The sequence below is a fragment of the Peromyscus leucopus genome, chromosome 1 (genome assembly GCF_004664715.2).
Source record: "Peromyscus leucopus breed LL Stock chromosome 1, UCI_PerLeu_2.1, whole genome shotgun sequence".
Taxonomy (NCBI): Eukaryota; Metazoa; Chordata; class Mammalia; order Rodentia; family Cricetidae; genus Peromyscus; species Peromyscus leucopus.
The window spans coordinates 170,176,693-170,193,152 of NC_051063.1; the positions used below are offsets into that span (position 1 = coordinate 170,176,693).

Here is a 16,460-nt window from a genome sequence, read left to right on the forward strand (position 1 = left end):
CTCCAGCCCTTTCAGCTGCGGGGTGGGGGTGGAGGTGAGGGTGTGCACTGAGTGCAGCCATGGAAGCCGGAGATGGCAGGTTCCTTGGAGCTGAAGTTCCCCATAGTTGTGAGCTGCCCGAAATGGCAGCTGGGAACTGAACTCTGGAAGAGGACCCCAGGATTTTCAGCCCACTCAGTGAGAGGAGCTGACAGAGCCCTTGGGATGGGAAACTGGAGAGGAGAGGCAGCTAAGGGTTCTCCCCATGCACACACCTGGGTGGTTCTCACTCTTCATCTTCCTGAAGCTGAAGCATCACTTGCTGCTTCTACCCCTGAAGACTCGAGAGCTCGAGTCTCTTACACAAAACCAAGGCTTCCATCCCTAGGCCTAAGGAGCAAGGACTTGACAGTTGGGAGGGGGTGGGTACAGATTCCAGGGGCTGCCCTTTTCTGGGGCAAGAAGTGTGCCTGTCCATGCCTAGGAACCCTTCCTGAACCCTTGATGGTTGGTGAACAGGGAAGACCTTAGGGGTTGAGTTCTGTCCAGGAATGGAGGCTGTGATCTCAGAGCACAGTTCTACTAGGTGTCCTTCCAGGAGGGCCTCTGGAGCGTGAACAGTGAAATGATCACTTCTAGCCTGCTGTAGACTAGACAGTGAGGTAGGCTTGCCTAAGTCTTGCCTGAGAGGAGCATAGGCTTTCTTTTGTTACTTCGTTGAGAACAGGGTCTACTATGTAGCCCTGGTTGGCCTGAAACATTATGTAGACCAGGCTGACCTCCAACTCAGAGATTCTCCTGCCTCTGCCTCCACATTGCTGGGATTAAAGGTGTGTGGCACCACGCCCATAGGCGTACAATTTACCACAATTTAGCTTTGAGGTTCCCTGAGTTTTAAGTGTACCCGGAGGTGGAAGCTTCCACCTGCCTTAGCCTAGGTCTGGTTCCCACCTCACTTCCAGTATGCTCCTCTGTTCAAGCCTTGAGGCTGCCTTTCTGACCTTCAGCTATAGGCTGTGGCTTCTGCCTGGGCTGGTTTCCAATCCCACCCCTATTTCCATGCCTTTCTGACAGTCCTGTGTCCCCCACCCCCACTCTAGGAGGCCCCTCCCACCTGTTTACCCCACCCCCACTCACCCCATCCATCACCTCTGAGTGGCATGTGCACCAGAAGGAAATGAACCTATGTTGGAGGGAAGGAACCCGCACAGGTGCAGTGTGTGCCTGGAAGTCTGTCGTGGCACTAGCCTGAGGCGTTGTCTGGCACCTGAAACCTTCCAGAGTGGCGCATGCTCCATGAAGTCCTCCTGGGCTTGTCAATGTTGGGTACTGGAGATGACTGACAGACCCAGAAGAGGCTTAGACCAGGACCATGGGGACAGCCTAAGAGCTTCAAAAGTCTAGAGTCAGGATTTTGTGTGGCAGTGTGGACAGAATCCTACCTCTGGAGATCGGACCCTGTGGGGGCTTGAGGCTAGTGGCCCACCATTCTACAGAGGAACAGAGCTGAGGGCTGGGCACTTGAATAAGGAGTTCCCCAGAATGATCCCAGTGAGGGGCCAGAACAGCCCTTCCCAAGGCCTCAGAGAACATTCCTGAATGAGCTGTAGAGACTGGACATTAAATGAGCATAAAGCCACCTACACCTTCATTTGGTCTACATTCCTCTACCTCCACATTCTTGTCTGTGGGGAGTTGAGAACTGTCACAGACAGACAAGGGCCCTTGGAATGACAGTATAAGGTGGCGGAGGTGGGTCTAGTGCAGATGGGGCTCGGCAGCACCTGTTCCATGAAGCCTCCGCGTCACTGGGTTGAACTGAAGACCCTGAGGGGATTCCGGGTTGGGCTCTAAGAGCCACTGTTCTGGTAACACATGGACTCCGCGACTCACAGGCCAGAGTGACCACCAGTGAGCCCTCAACGTGAGCTGGAGAAGCCCAGAGGTAGTGAGTGGAGAGATACTGCCTGTTCCTTAGCACCGTCAGGTCGGGCATGGTGTGTGTCTGTTAACCCGTTGAGCTTAGGAGGAAAAAGCAGGAGACTTAGGAGTTCAAGGCCATCCTCAACTACAAAGCAAGATAGAGGCCAGCCTGGTCTACTTGAGACCCGGCATCAAAAAGAACAATGAGAGTAAAACCCACCACATCGCCAAGTAAAGTCTGAGTCATGAAATACACATGCAGAAAAGTACATGTGATACTACATAGTAGTGTAAATCTTGTAATCCCATGTCAAAACAAAAGACAAACAACAACAAAAAACCCACCATCTCTCCAGGAGGCTCCTACCAGTTCCAGCCGACTGCTTAGAGTGCAGGGATTAAAGGTGTACTCCACCACCCCGGCTGCTGCAATATATTTATTTTTTCATATGTTTTGTGTCGTGACTGGTTTATTTTGCTCACTGATACTCTGAGGTTCTTCCACATTGTGTTCACCTGATACTGATGGGTTTTGGTTGCTCTGTAGTACCCTGTGGGGTACTAATTCATGTGCTGGGTGCATGTTTTGTGTTGTGCCCACTTGAAGCCGCTGTGAACATTTTTTTTTTATTTGTGTATTTTTTTTTTTTAATGAGTGCTCCGTTTGCATGCCTGAAGAGGTCATTGGACCCCACTATAGAGGGTTGTGAGCCACCATGTGGTTGCTGGGAATTGAGCTCAGGACCTCTGGAAGAACAGTCAGTGAGCCAACTCTCCAGCCCCCTGCTGTGAACATTCTTGAGCATATTTGTATATTTGTTCTGTTTGTGAATACATTCTTCTTTCCACTAGGATCTCCCTTGAGGTAGAATTGCTGGCTGTGGTTATGAATAGGCTCTGGTTTGGTAGATGCCGTCTAACATCCTATAATCCTGGTTATATGTCTATAACCACAGACACAGTGACTTAACTGAACAGACTTTATTTATTTATTTATTTATTTATTTATTTATTTATTTATTTATTTATTTATTTATTTATCTATTATTTATTGGTTTTTCAAGGCAGGGTTTCTCTGGGTATCCCTAGCTGTTCTGGAACTTCCTCAGTAGACCAGGCTGGCCTTGAACTCAGAGATCCGCCTGCCTCTGCCTCCCAAGTGCTGGGACTAAAGGCGTGCGCCACCACCGCCCGGCTAAACTAATTTTCTCATTTTATGTTCATTCACTTATTTTGGTTTTAATATTTCTTTTTTTAAATAATTTATTTATTTGTTTTGCCTGCATGTATGTCTGTGTGAGGTTGTCAGATCTTGGAGTTACAGACAGTTGTTAGCTGCCATGTGGGTGCTGGGAATTGAACCCGGGTCCTCCAGAAGAGCAGTCGGTGCTCTTAACCACTGAGCCATGTCTCCAGCCCGGTTTTAATATTTCTTTTGTTGTTGTGCTTTGCATGGTACATACAAGTTTGTGTGCCCATGCAGAGACCAGAGGAGGACACTGTCCTTCCTCTATTGCTCTTTGTCTTCTGCTTCAAGACAGGATCTCTCAGTGATGAGAAAAGATTTTCAGCAGTTCTGAAGTCAGTCTCACCAGGCTGAAACCAAACGTCACCAGAGCCATCTTCTCTTTAGGGGATCTCTTCCTGGGTCCTTGCAGCTCCTGGTCACAGACAGCATTTCTTATCATAGTCTCCATCTGTGACCACATAACCTTCTACCCACTTCAGATTCCTATTACTTACTTTCTTTAATTTACCCAGGCAGAGAGATGGTCCTGTGGTTAAAAGTACTGGCTGCTCTTGCAGAGGACCCAGGTTCAATTTTCAGCACCCCTGTGGTAACTCTAGTCCCAGGGGAGCTGACGTCCTCCTTTGATCTCTGTAGACACTGGGCATGCATGTGGTGCACATACATACATGGAGGCAGAGCATTTACACACAATCTAAAAATGTTTTTATTTTTTCGTGTGTATGAATGCTTTCCCTGTATGTTTGTATGTGCATCATGTGCATGCCTGGTGCCTGTGGAAGTCAGAAGAGGGTGTGGGATCCTCTGGAACGAGCTATGGATGATTTTGAGCCACCATGTCGATGCTGGGAATCGAACCTGGGTCTTCTGGAAGAGCTAGTGCTCTTAACTGCTGAGTCTTCTCTTTAGCACCTAATTTTAAGATTACATCCATCTATTTATCTATCATCTATCTTCCATCTATTTATTTTTATCTATCCTCTTTCTATCATCGATTTCTTTCTATCTAGTTAGGTGCACAGGTGCCATGGTTCATGGGTGGAGGTCAGCTTTGGAGGGTGTGTTCTCCCTTGTCACCATGTGAATCCTAGGAATTGAACTCAAGTTGTCGGGCTAAACAGCAAGTGCCTTGACCTGCTAAGCCATCTTGTCAGCTCAACAGTGAGCATCTTTTTTTTTTTTTTAACTATAATTTATTTTTACTTTATGTGCATTGGTGTTCTGTCTACATGTTGTCTGTGAAGGTCTCAGATCCTCTGGAACTGGAGTTACAGACAGTTGTGAGTTGCCATGTGGTTGCTGGGAATTGAACTGAGGTCCTCTGGAAGAGCAGCCGGTGCTCTTAACTGTTGAGCCATCTCTCCAGCCTCTATAACAGTGGTTCTCAACCTTCCTAATGCTGTGACCCTTTAATACATTTCCTTATGTTGTGGTGACCCCCAACCATAAAACTATTTCATTTCTACTTCCTAACAGTACTCTTGCTGCTGTTAGGAATTGTAATGTTAATGTCTGACACTAGACTTAAAGGAGATCTCGACCCACAAGTTGAAAACCAGTGCCCAACAGTGAGCATCTTTGAGGGACATTTTTTATGCTTGCTATACTATTTTCTTTTTAGAAACTATTTCCCTAAAGTGGATATACAGATCCGTTCTCATCAACAGTGAGAATTCCCTGCTTCCTGTCCTCACCAATCCTTGCTCTAGATGCTTTAATTTGCTCATTTGTTGGGTATGTAGTAGTGTATCATTGTGACTTATTTTTCTTCTCTCTAATTTCCACTCTTCTAAGAAAATGTTTTATTACTAAGATTGGTGTGTGTATGTGTTGTATTTGGTCATGTGCACTTGGCACACTTGTGGAGATAAGAGAATAACTTGTGGAGTTAGTTCTCTTCTTTCTGCCTGTGTCGGGGTCCCTGGCACTGAACGCAGCAGTTATCCACCGAGCCATCTCACCAGCCCAGTGTCTCCTTGTCCTTGAGTAAGGTCTCTGTGAGGGGTAGGGTGGGCAAGGGGAAGCATTCACTCCACCGTCCTCTCCACCCCAGTGTGGCATCCTGTTGCATACTTGACTGCTCTGTGATGACCCATTCTTATTGTTACATGTCGTCACATTCTCATCTGCTGACAGCCTCCATCCCACCCCAGCCGTCCACTCCCTGGACCACACCTTGAACTGAGTCACTACCTGGAAGCCTACCACAGACAGGACACTTCCTGAGTACTTGCACCACGTGCCAGGCACTGTGCCAAACAAAGGCTTTACATTCATTCTTTCCTCACACAGACTTGTAAGGCTGGTATTAATTTCCTCATCATTTAAACACACGCAGATGAGACCACTTGTCTGAGTGGCACCTCGAGGTGACAGGCGGGACTAACTGAGTCTCAGGTTTAAATTCCTAAGGCTGGGCATGTAGCTCAGTGATAAGTGCTTGCTTAGCATGTCCAAGGCTCTGGGTTCAAGTCTCAGCATCACACACAAATATTCTGGGGTTTGGGGGTCTACTTTGGTATCAGCAGTTGACAGACCAGCCCGGTCTACAGAGTTCATTCCAGGAAAACCAGGGCTACACAGAGAAACCTGTCTCAAAATGCACCCCCCCCCAAAAAAAACAAAACAAAACATGAAACAAACAAAAACTTCCAAAAAGTTAAAATAACATATTTATTATTATTGGTTTTATTCTCTTATTTTTTAAAATTTAACTTATATATGTGTGTATGCCGGAGTGTGTGTTTGTGCACCACATGTGCAGGAGCCCACAGAGTTTAGAAGATGCATTTGGTCCCCTAGCACTAGAGGTGTGGATGGTTGAGCTGTCATGAGGGTGTTGGAACCAACCTGGGTCTTCTGCAAGAGCAGTAAGTACTCAACTCCTGAGCCATCTCTCCAGCCCCTCAAATCTTTTAAAATTGCATTACTTACCTGTGTGTGTTCATGCATTGTGTGGATGTATACATGCATTCCACAGTGCACGTGTGGAAGTCTACAAACAGCTTGCACAAGTCCATACCCTCCTACCATGTGGGGATCAAACTTAGGTAATTGGGCTTGGCAGCAAGCACCTTTATCTGCTGAGCCATCTCACGGCCCCAAATTCCTCATTTTAGTCACAACCCTGTACTGTCTTCCGTATCCTCAAACTCCAGTATCCGGACCTCTGATCCCAGCTCCTGCTGTCTAGATGTGACAAGGCTTCCTGGCCGTTACTCGCATGGCTTCAGTCTTTCTCCCTGTTTTTCTGTTGTGTACCAGTGGGCCAGACCTCTCCGGCTTTTCTCCCTTCCCCACACAGCTAGCATCTTAGCAGATGACATGATATCTCTCACTAACCCTCTGATAGCTAGAACCCCAGAAGGAAACAGAAGTGACCCCAGCTGGAATTGTGAAGATCGTTTAATGAAGGAACTATAGGCAGAGGTGTGAGCAGGGTTGAGGGAACTAAGAGGGAGGACAAGGCCACAGGAAATGGACCACACTGCCCTTAAATCTAAATGTCAGGAACAAGATGTGAAATGGTGTTACTGGAATCCGTGAGTGAGCCTTGAGCTGGGGCTGTGGGACTTCTGTCGGACAGAAGGTATTGACAAAGCTTGGAGTGGGAGACAGGCCTGGAACGCCTGGTCTTCCTGCTCTAAGGTAACACTGGTGCTTCTCAAGGAGAGCCTAATAGGGTGCTAAGGAGACAGGGCTAATGGGTAATGCCAGGCTATAATCCTGGCTACTTGGGGAGTGAGGCAGGAGGATTGAAAATTCAGGGCCAATCTGGACTACGTGGTGAGACCTTGTCTCAGAAAGCAAGGGGTCCCGGGAGATAGTTCAGTCTGTAAAGTGCTTGTCACGTAAGCACAGGGAGACCTGAGCTTGGATCCCTAGCACCCATGGAAAAAGTGGGGCACCTGTTTGTAATCCTAACTTCTGGGGAGGTAGAGATAGATGGTGGATTCCTGGAGCTTGCTGGCCAGTCAGTCTAGCCAAATTGGTGAGCACCAAGTTCAATGGAGAGACTGTCTCAAAAAATATGGTGAAGAGTGATTAAGAAATCTGCCAAAGTCAACTTCTGGTGCATGCACACATTCAAATTACAAAGTGCAAAGAAGGCTCAGTGGTAGAGCCTCTGCCTAGAATCCCCCAGTGAGGGGCTGGGGTGTGCCTCAGTGGTAGAGACCCTGCCTAGAATCCCCCCAGTGAGGGGCTGGGGTGTGCCTCAGTGGTAGAGCCCCTGCCTAGAATCCCCCAGTGAGGGGCTGGGGGTGTGGCTCAGCAACAGAGCACTTGCGTATAATGTGAGAATTCACTTTCCATTACCATAAAAGGGAGAGGGAATGAAAAGATGGCTCAGCAGTTAAAAGCATTCCGGCTGCTCTTCCAGAGGACACAGGTTCAGTTCCCAGCACCCATATGTTGCCTCACAACCATCTTCTTGTGACCTCTGCAGGCATGCTTGGGGACACAGAAGTACAGAGGCAAAACACTTACACACAAATAAGTATTTGTAACACCATTTCATATATATATATATGACAAGGGAACCAGTATGATGCTATCCATGGGGACAGAGGATGGTGGAGGGTGGGATGGGGTGGGGTAAAGGGAAAGTGACCAGCTCATGCTCCCTCATCTACCTAGCTTTCTGCCTGAGCTAGCAGCATGGCCACGACCTCTGGTCCAGGGAGCTCTCTGACTCTAAAATAAACGGCAGCAAATGCTCACGTGAACTTCTCGGCCACCTCCCTCTCAGCTCTTTCTACCTGGGCCCAGCCCTGCCATTTCAGCCTTAACAAAGGAAACCCAGGTAGTTCAGTCACGCTCCTTCAGCTTCCTGTTCAAGCTGACAGGTGTCCACATCCATATATCCCTCACCTCCAGGACTCTGCTCAGGTCCTCTTCCCATCCTACCCCGACCTCTCAGAATACAGTGCTCTGGGTTGTTTTGTTTTTTGGGTTTTTTTTTTTTGTTGTTGTTGTTGTTGTTTGTTTTTTTGTTTTGTTTTGTTTTTTGGTTTTTCAAGACAGAGTTTCTCTGTGTTGCCCTGGCTGTCCTGGAACTCACTGTGTAGCCCAGGCCGGCCTCAAACTCACAGAGATCTGCCTGGCTCTGCCTCCAGAGTGCTGGGATTAAAGGTGTGCACCACCACCGCCTTCCAACTTGTCCCTAGTACTGAAAAGAACACGTATGACTTATGGCTCTTGGGCTGCAGGCAATAGAGACTGGCTCCTGCTAAATTAAACACAAAAATATACCTGTGCTGGCTAGTTTTTTGTCAGCCTGTTACAAGCTGGAGTCATCAGAGAGGAGGGATCCTCGATTAAGAAAATGCCTCTGTAAGATCGGGCTGTAGAAAAAAAACAACCAGACTGTAGGCAAACCCATAGGACATGTTCTTAATTAGTGATTAATGGGGTCGGTGGGTGGTGCCATCCCTGGGCTGGTGGTCCTGGGTTCTATAGGAGAGCAGACATAGCAAACCATGAGTATCAAGCCAGTAAGCAGCACCCTCTGTGGCCTCTGCGTCAGCTCCTGCCTCCAGGTTCCTGGCCTATTTGAGTTCCTCCCCTGACTCCCTTTGATGATGAACTGTGATGTGGAAGCATAAGATGAATAAACTCTTTCCTCCCCAAGTTGCTTCGTGGTTGTGGTGTTTTATTGAAGCAGTGATGACCCTAAGGCATTATCTATTGGAAGAAAATGAGAATGGCACCCAAGAACCAGATCCCAGGAAGGGCTGGACGAGGCCGGGTAGATGAAGAGGAATGCTCTTACTGCAGCATGAATCGGCTCCAGCCTGGTTTAGACCTTATGTCACGCAAGCTCAAGATTCAAATTCCAGGGAGAGGCTCTGATTGGTGCAACTCAAGTCATGTGGTCTCCCCTTAGCCTGTAGATGGCCTGGGTTTCTTGATGGACAGCCTCATGGAAATGTCTTTCAGTGGCCCATGGTGGGGATCTGAGATCAACGAGGGGCGGTGGATGCTGGAAAGCAGAGACAGTGGATGCCCTGGACAGCCCATTTCTCCTCAGCGTCCATCCTCCACCTCCCTGTGGCTCACACTGCGCGAGCTAATGACCTCATGCCCAATCCAGGGACACCTTCAGGCTTTATGTTGAGCCTTTAATTCTCCGCTCCAACCCTCTCAGAATATTTCCTTCCTTGGCTTTCAAATTCCGAATCAACCCAAGAGTAGATCTCAACCACAAACATCCTGAGCAAGTCCTGCGGATCAGGAATCCGGGAGCAGCTTAGCCGAGAGGCTATGGTCTCTTCTGAAGTCTGGGGTGCTAGGGAGCACTACAATGTAGTTTCCCCCATGATCTGTGTCTTAAAGGAGGGGAGGGAGAGGAGGCAGGGGAAGAGGACACACACACACAGCCCCACCTACACACACACACCCCTCAAAAGAAATGTTACTGTTTTTCCCCTTCTTTTAACATAACATTTTTATTGATTCTGTGGGAATGTGACATCATGCAGCCCACCACACTCACTTCCCAGTCCTTTCAGGCCTGTCCCCCACAATCCTTGTGACCTCCCCACCCCAAAAAAGAAAAAAAAAAAAGGTCCACTTTGTGTTGTCTATATCCTCACTGGAGCATGGTCAAGCTCTCAGTGACCTGCTCCGTGCAGAACGGAACTCTTCCCCTCCTGCACCCCCACCAGAGACCATTGATTGTGGAGAGCTAACCTTATCGTCCATACCACACTTTTTAAGAGTTCTCTTTGGTGGTTTCCTGTCTTGGCTGTTACCTTCTTTGGGGGCGGGGTGGGGGTTGGGGTTGGGATTGTCACAGAAGCCTTCCAAGCCCCTCTCTCTCATCTGTGTATCTGCAGTCATCGATAGCACAGCAAAAGCAGCCTCCTTGCTCTTTACAGTCTGCGGGAGCACAGCTCCTGGGCCTTCACACTGTTTCACTCCGACATCCACATGGCCTTCGGTGGGAACATGGGCCACAGACATCAACACAGCCCCACCTACACACACCTCAAAATAAATATGTTATTAATTTCTGAAAGAGAGAGACTGTGGCCTCCGTGTGTGTGTGTGTGTGTGTGTGTGTGTGTGTGTGTGTGTGTGTGTGTGCAGAAATACTCTCACATGAAGGTCAGAGGGCAACTTACAGGAGCTGGTTTCCTCTTTCTGCCATGTGCATCCCAGGGATTGAACTGAGGTGGTCAGGCACCTTTGTCCACTGAGCCATCTCTTTGGCCCCTCTCTCTGTCTCCCGCCCTTCTTTTTTCCCTTCTTCCCTCCCTGTTCCTTCCTTTGTAAGGGGCTTGCTATGTGGCTCAGAATGGCCTCTAACTTCAGCCTCTTGAGTGCTAGGATTACAGCGTATTCCACCCCACATCCCACCCCCCATGATCAGCCCCCCCCCAAGGTCTGATGTATCCCAGGTTGGCCTAGGTCCCCATATGTAGCTGAGGATGTCCTTGAACTTCTGACCCTACTGCCTCCACCCCCCAGGTGCTGAGATGACTGGCATACATACTCTGCCATGCTCAGTGAATAGGGTGCTGCAGATCAAGCCTGGGAGGGCTTTGTGCACACTAGGCAGGCGCCCTGCCAACAGAGCCGCATTCACAGCCTAACCTTAGTCATCTTCGTTTTAGATTTATTCTCTCTTTCCCTCTCTCTCTGAGACAGAGTTTTTCTGTGTAGCCCTGGCTGTTCTGGAACCCGCTTTGTAAACCAGGCTGGCCTCGAACTCAGAGACCTGCCTGCCTCTGCCTTCTGAGTTCTGGGATTAAAAGTATGTGCTACCACTACCTGGCTTTTTATTGTTCCTTGAGATAGGGTCTCATGTAGCCTAAGCAGGCCTCTATGTGGCTGAAGTTGGCCTTAAATTTCTGATCCTCCTGCCTCCACATTCCCAAGGACTAGAATTACAGACGTGTGCCACCACACGTGACTTTTAACTATATGTTGATATTAGCCAGAACTTCACACTTATCTTTAAAACAGTCTTTCTGTCCATCTGTCTGTCCGCCCATCTGTCCATCCTTCCTTTCTCTTTCTGTGTGATGGGGACTGAGCCTAGACATGCTAGACAAGTGCTCTACCACTAGCTGCATCCTTAGCCCTTCTATTTCTTATTTTGAGGCAGTCTCACTAAGTTGTCTAGGTTGGCCTTGAACTCACTACCTAGCCCAGGCTGACTTTGATCTTGTGCTTTTAATTATTTTTTTCACTCTTTGGGGGCCCACCACCCAGCTCTGAAATAAATACATGGAGACTTATTCTTACTTATGAATGCCCGGTCTTAGCTTGGCTTGTTTCTAGCCAGCTTTTCTAACTTAAATTATCCTGTTTCTCTTTAACTATGTTTTGTCTCTGGGCCCCTTACCTTTCTTTATTCTATCTATCTTTCTTTCCTTCTTACTCCCTGGCTGACTGTGTGTCTGGCCCCTGATGTCCTCCTCTCCTTCTCCTTTCCTTGCCTCTTCCTCTAGATTTCTCCCCCTATTCTCTCTGCCCAACAGCCCCGCCTATCCTTTCTCCTGCTTTACTATTGGCCATTCAGCTCTTTATTAGACCCATCAGGTGTTTTAGACAGGCACAGTAACACAGCTCCACAGAGTTAGACAAACGCAACATAAAAGAATGCACCACCTCTTCACAACATTAAACAAATGTTCCACAGCGTAAATGAATGTAACACATCTTCAGCTAATATTCTGCAACATTGTGCTCTTCTTTTCTTAGCTCCTGAGTGGCTGGAATTACAGGCCTGGATGCCCAAACCAGGCTGATGAATTCTCTCATCTACTAAGAGACCCAAGTGAAAAATGTCTCTACCCTCTCCCCCACTCACATCCAAGCACAAACCCTGCTGACTTGAGTTAAATCTAGAGTCTTCAGCCATGCTGTCTCATCCACGTCCCTGATACCAGTGTGTAATAGCTGTTGACATAGGCGATTGCAGCAGCAAACTGATTTTTCTTGCTTCCACTTTTGTCCCTTCAAAAGCATCCTTTCCAAAATGCCAAGCTTCCCTGGACCAAATCCTCCAGGGTTCCAGGTGTGGTGGTACAGGCCTGTGATCCAAGCTACCTGGCAGGTTGAGGTAGGAGAATTGCAAGTTCAAGGTCTGCCTTGCCTATAGAGTGTATTCAAGACCAACCTGGGAGATTCAGTGAGACTCTGTCTCAAAATAAGTAAAAAGAGGTCTGGAGGTGTTGCTCAGTGGTGGAGCCCCTGCCTAGAATCCCCCAGTGAGGGGCTGGGGTGTGGCTCAAGGTAGAGCACCTGGCTAGAATCCCCCAGTGAGGGGCTGGGGTGTGGCTCAGTGGTAAAGTCCCTGCCTAGAATCCCCCAGTGAGGGGAGGAGGGTGTTGCTCAGTGGTAAAGTCCCTGCCTAGAATCCCCCAGTGAGGGGCTGGGGTGTGGCTCAGTGGTAAAGTCCCTGCCTAGAATCCCCCAGTGAGGGGAGGAGGGTGTTGCTCAGTGGTAGAGCCCCTGCCTAGAGTCCCCCAGTGAGGGGCTGGAGGTGTGGCTCAGTGGTAGAGCACCTGCCTAGAATCCCCCAGTGAGGGGCTGGAGGTGTGGCTCAGTGGTAGAGCACCTGCCTAGAATCCCCCAGTGAGGAGCTGGGTGTGGCTTATTGGTAAAGCCCCTGCCTAGCATGTGTGGGTTCCTAGACTCCATCACTGATACCATATTTAAAAAAACAAAAACAGCCCGGGCGGTGGTGGCGCACACCTTTAATCCCAGCACTCAGGAGACAGAGCTAGGCGGATCTCTGTGAGTTCAAGGCCAGCCTGGGCTACAGAGTGAGTTCCAGGAAAGGCGCAAAGCTACACAGAGAAACCCTGTCTCGAAAAACCAAAAAAAAATAAAAATAAAAATAAAATAAATAAATAAATTGATTAAAAAAATAAAAAAAAAACAAAAACAACACACACACATAGAAATACACACACACACACACACACACACACACACAAACTTCAGTGACCCCCCCCCATGTCCTTTGATATCAAATGATATTTAATGTTTGAGCCCCAGGCAGTGTCCTCAGTATCTTTCTCCTATAGTTTAGGCTTTAGCAACCCCTACTACAGGTACACAAATGACTAATCCTCACATGCATGTGTTCATGATGTCCTTTTTAATGCCTTTCTCCCCATTTTGGGAAGACTTTTCCCTTTTAAAATTCAAGGAAATTCTGCTAGCTAGTTTTGTGTTCCAGAAGATGCTGCTGTTGTGATTTAAGAAAAAAAAAATAGGGCTAGAGAGATGGCTCATGGGTTAAGAGTGCTGACTCTGCTTCCAGAGGACCCGAGTTCAATTCCCAGCACCCACATGGCAGCTCACACCTGTCTGTAACTCCAGTTTCAGGGGACCCCCACACCCATGGCAAAAACACAAATGCACACAAAAAATAAAATCAAGTATGTTTACATTTTTTTGAATGTGTGTGTGTGTGTGTGTGTGTGTGTGTGTGTGTATTTCTATGTGTGTGAGCATGCCATCATGCAAGTGTGGAAGTCAGAGGATCAACTTGTGAAAGCTGGTTGTCTCCTTCCACCATGTGGGTCCTGGGAATTGAGCTTCAGTCATGCTGGGAGACAAGCATCTTTATCGGCAGAGCCATGTTGCCAACCCTGATGTTGGGGTTTTTGTATGCATTTCTCTCTCTTACTGGACCATGAACCCTTGACGGCAAGAACTTGTTCTTTCTTCCCTCCGTGTGTCCTGAGAACCTCCCATGGACGTTGTGCAGGTCTTCAGGCTGTGTGTGGATTGAGCAGATGAATGTTATCAAGTGTCACTTCACAATAGCATAAGAAACATGCTCTGAGGTGGGGAGATGGCTCAGCAGTAAAAAGCACTGGCCACTCTTACAGAGGACCTGAGTTCAATTCCCAGCTCCCACATGGGTGACTCACACCATCCATAACCCCAGGGAATCTAACACCCTCTTCTGACCTCTGAAGGCATCAGGCACACACATCGTGTGCATACACACACACACACACACACACACACACACACACACACACAGCTGAAACGCTCATACACATAAAATAGAATAATTAAGTCTTAAGAAAGAAAGAAACACGAGCTGGTTTTTGGAGTTGAATAAGGACCAGTTGGGACGGGAGAGCGGGTGGGTATAGGGCAGTGTGTGGGACATTAACTGCTTGTGTACAAGCCCTGAGGTAAGAGGAAGCAGATTCAAATTGTGACCTGGTGTGACTACAAGGTGCAGAGTGGATGGTGGCTGGAGAGGTTGGGGAGCCAGACACTGTGCAGGACTCAAAAATGGGCTAAAGAGTTGAGGTTTTTTGTTTTGTTTTTCAAGACAGGGTTTCTCTGGGTAGCTTTGGAGCCTGTCCTGGCACTCACTCTGTAGACCAGGCTGGTCTCAAACTCAAAGCCTCTGCCTCCCGAGTGCTGGAATTAAAGGCGTGCACCCGGCTAGGAGCTGAGTTTTGATCCTGTTGGCAACAGGGAGCCCAGGGAGAGTGCCTTTCTCTTCTTTCTTTCTTTCTTTCTTTCTTTCTTTCTTTCTTTCTTTCTTTCTTTCTTTCTTTCTTTCTTTCTTTCTTTCTTTCTTTCTTTTTCTTCCTTCCTTCCTTTTCTTTTCTTTTTTTTTTTTTTTTTTTGAGACAGGATCTCATGTAGCCCAGGTTGGCCTCAGATTCACTATGTAACCAATGGTGACCATGAACCAATGGGTCCTCCTGCCTCCATCTTCCCAGTGCTGGGACTCCTCCATGTGTACATCACCATGTCTGGTCTATGCTGTGCTGGGACCAGAATCTTGAGGTTCTCGAATGCTAAGCAATCACTCTACTGACTAAGCCACATTATAGAAAGGTCACTTCGGGGTCAGCAAGATGGCTCAGAGGGTAGGTGCTTGCCACCAACCCTGGTGACCCAAGTTCAATTCCTAGGTAGAAGCAGAGAATTGACTCTCACAAGTTGTCAGTTCTCATCCTCCTCATCAATAGAATAGAACAGAATAGAAAATAATCAAACCTTTTGAAAAAGGAATGATGTACCCAAAGACCACTGAAGGTGTTCGTATCCACCTAGCCTTCCTTCCACTTTCTATTTATTTATTTATTTATTTATTTATTTACTTATTTATTTATTTTGAGATAGAGTCTCACCATGTTGCCTTGGCTGGCCTGGAACTCAATAAGTAGATCAGGCTGTCTTTGAACTCACAGACCTCTGCCTACTTCTGTCTCTCGAGTGCTGAAACTAAAGGCAAGTGCCGCATCCACTCCCACGTCCGTGTTTGAGATGCTGCCTCTCACTGAAGTGCTCTGACAGGCTTTGAACTTTGAGTCTCCTTGCCTGAGCCTCCCGGGGAAGCTGGGATTGCGATTGGAGCCACCATGCTCAGTGTCTATTTTTTTTTTCCACTGTGTAGTTCAGGCTGGCTGTGAACTCTCCATCTGCCTGTCTCAGTCTCCCAAGTGTTAAGAGTCCAGTCATGTGCCACCTCACACAGCTAAAGGTCATTTTAATATTGAGGTGTTTCACGAATTGAATGGAATTTTGAGCCTGACTAGATATGAGGAAGAGAAACCGATCAAGGAATAGGGCTCATTTATCTGAATTAACTTGATTAGAGATGGGAGAGCCGGAACCCATGTCGGGGGCGAGGCTACATGCAAGCATTTGATGTGTTGTTTTGGGAGTGTTTTCAGTACTTTCAGGAGGGGATTTGGGAGGGAGTGTTAAACTGTAGACAAATTTAGGATTGCCATCGTAGATATAGCCGTTGTGGGAAGGGATGATTCATGCTTGCACAGAGTGGGTCTTCTTGGATGCTGAGAGGGTACTTTGGAAGATGGTGTGGTCGCGTGCTGCAAGGAGGGAAAGACAGATAGGGTTGCAAAGCTCATGCTGGGTTTAAGAAGGAGTGGGCTGGCCTGGAGCCTGAGCAGGCCAGCGATGGGTGTGGTTTGGGCTAGACTCCTGAAGGGTTGAGGTTGGGCTTGGCCATAGAACTGTCAGTAATGTATCACTCTGGCCACCAGGGGGCAGCAGCCACATGGAATCCAGGAAGTTAACTGTGGCCAGCGAGCCTCACAGATGTGGGCCGACTTGGGGCTGGTCTACAGTAAAAGCTGCTCGGTAGTTGAAGAACATTTCTAAGTGAAGGGAACTGAAAGACGGTAGGACACTCTTCAGGGTGGATGCGAGTTTCCCAGTCCTGTCTTAGAGGGTCCCCGCGGGCCACCGGGGATGCAGAAAGCTTGACAGTATGCTTCAGCAGTCCTGAGTTTGTGTCTTCATTTTCTCTAATTTTGTTTTGTTTTGTTTGAATTTTTTTGTTTGT

At 47.9% G+C, this 16,460-nt stretch overlaps 1 protein-coding gene across 1 annotated transcript in view; it reads left to right on the plus strand.

Moving 5' to 3' along the window:
• LOC114688528 (carcinoembryonic antigen-related cell adhesion molecule 1-like) overlaps positions 1-16,460 on the plus strand; it is an 875,221-nt gene that overhangs the window by 437,387 nt on the left and 421,374 nt on the right. The window lies entirely within an intron of this gene.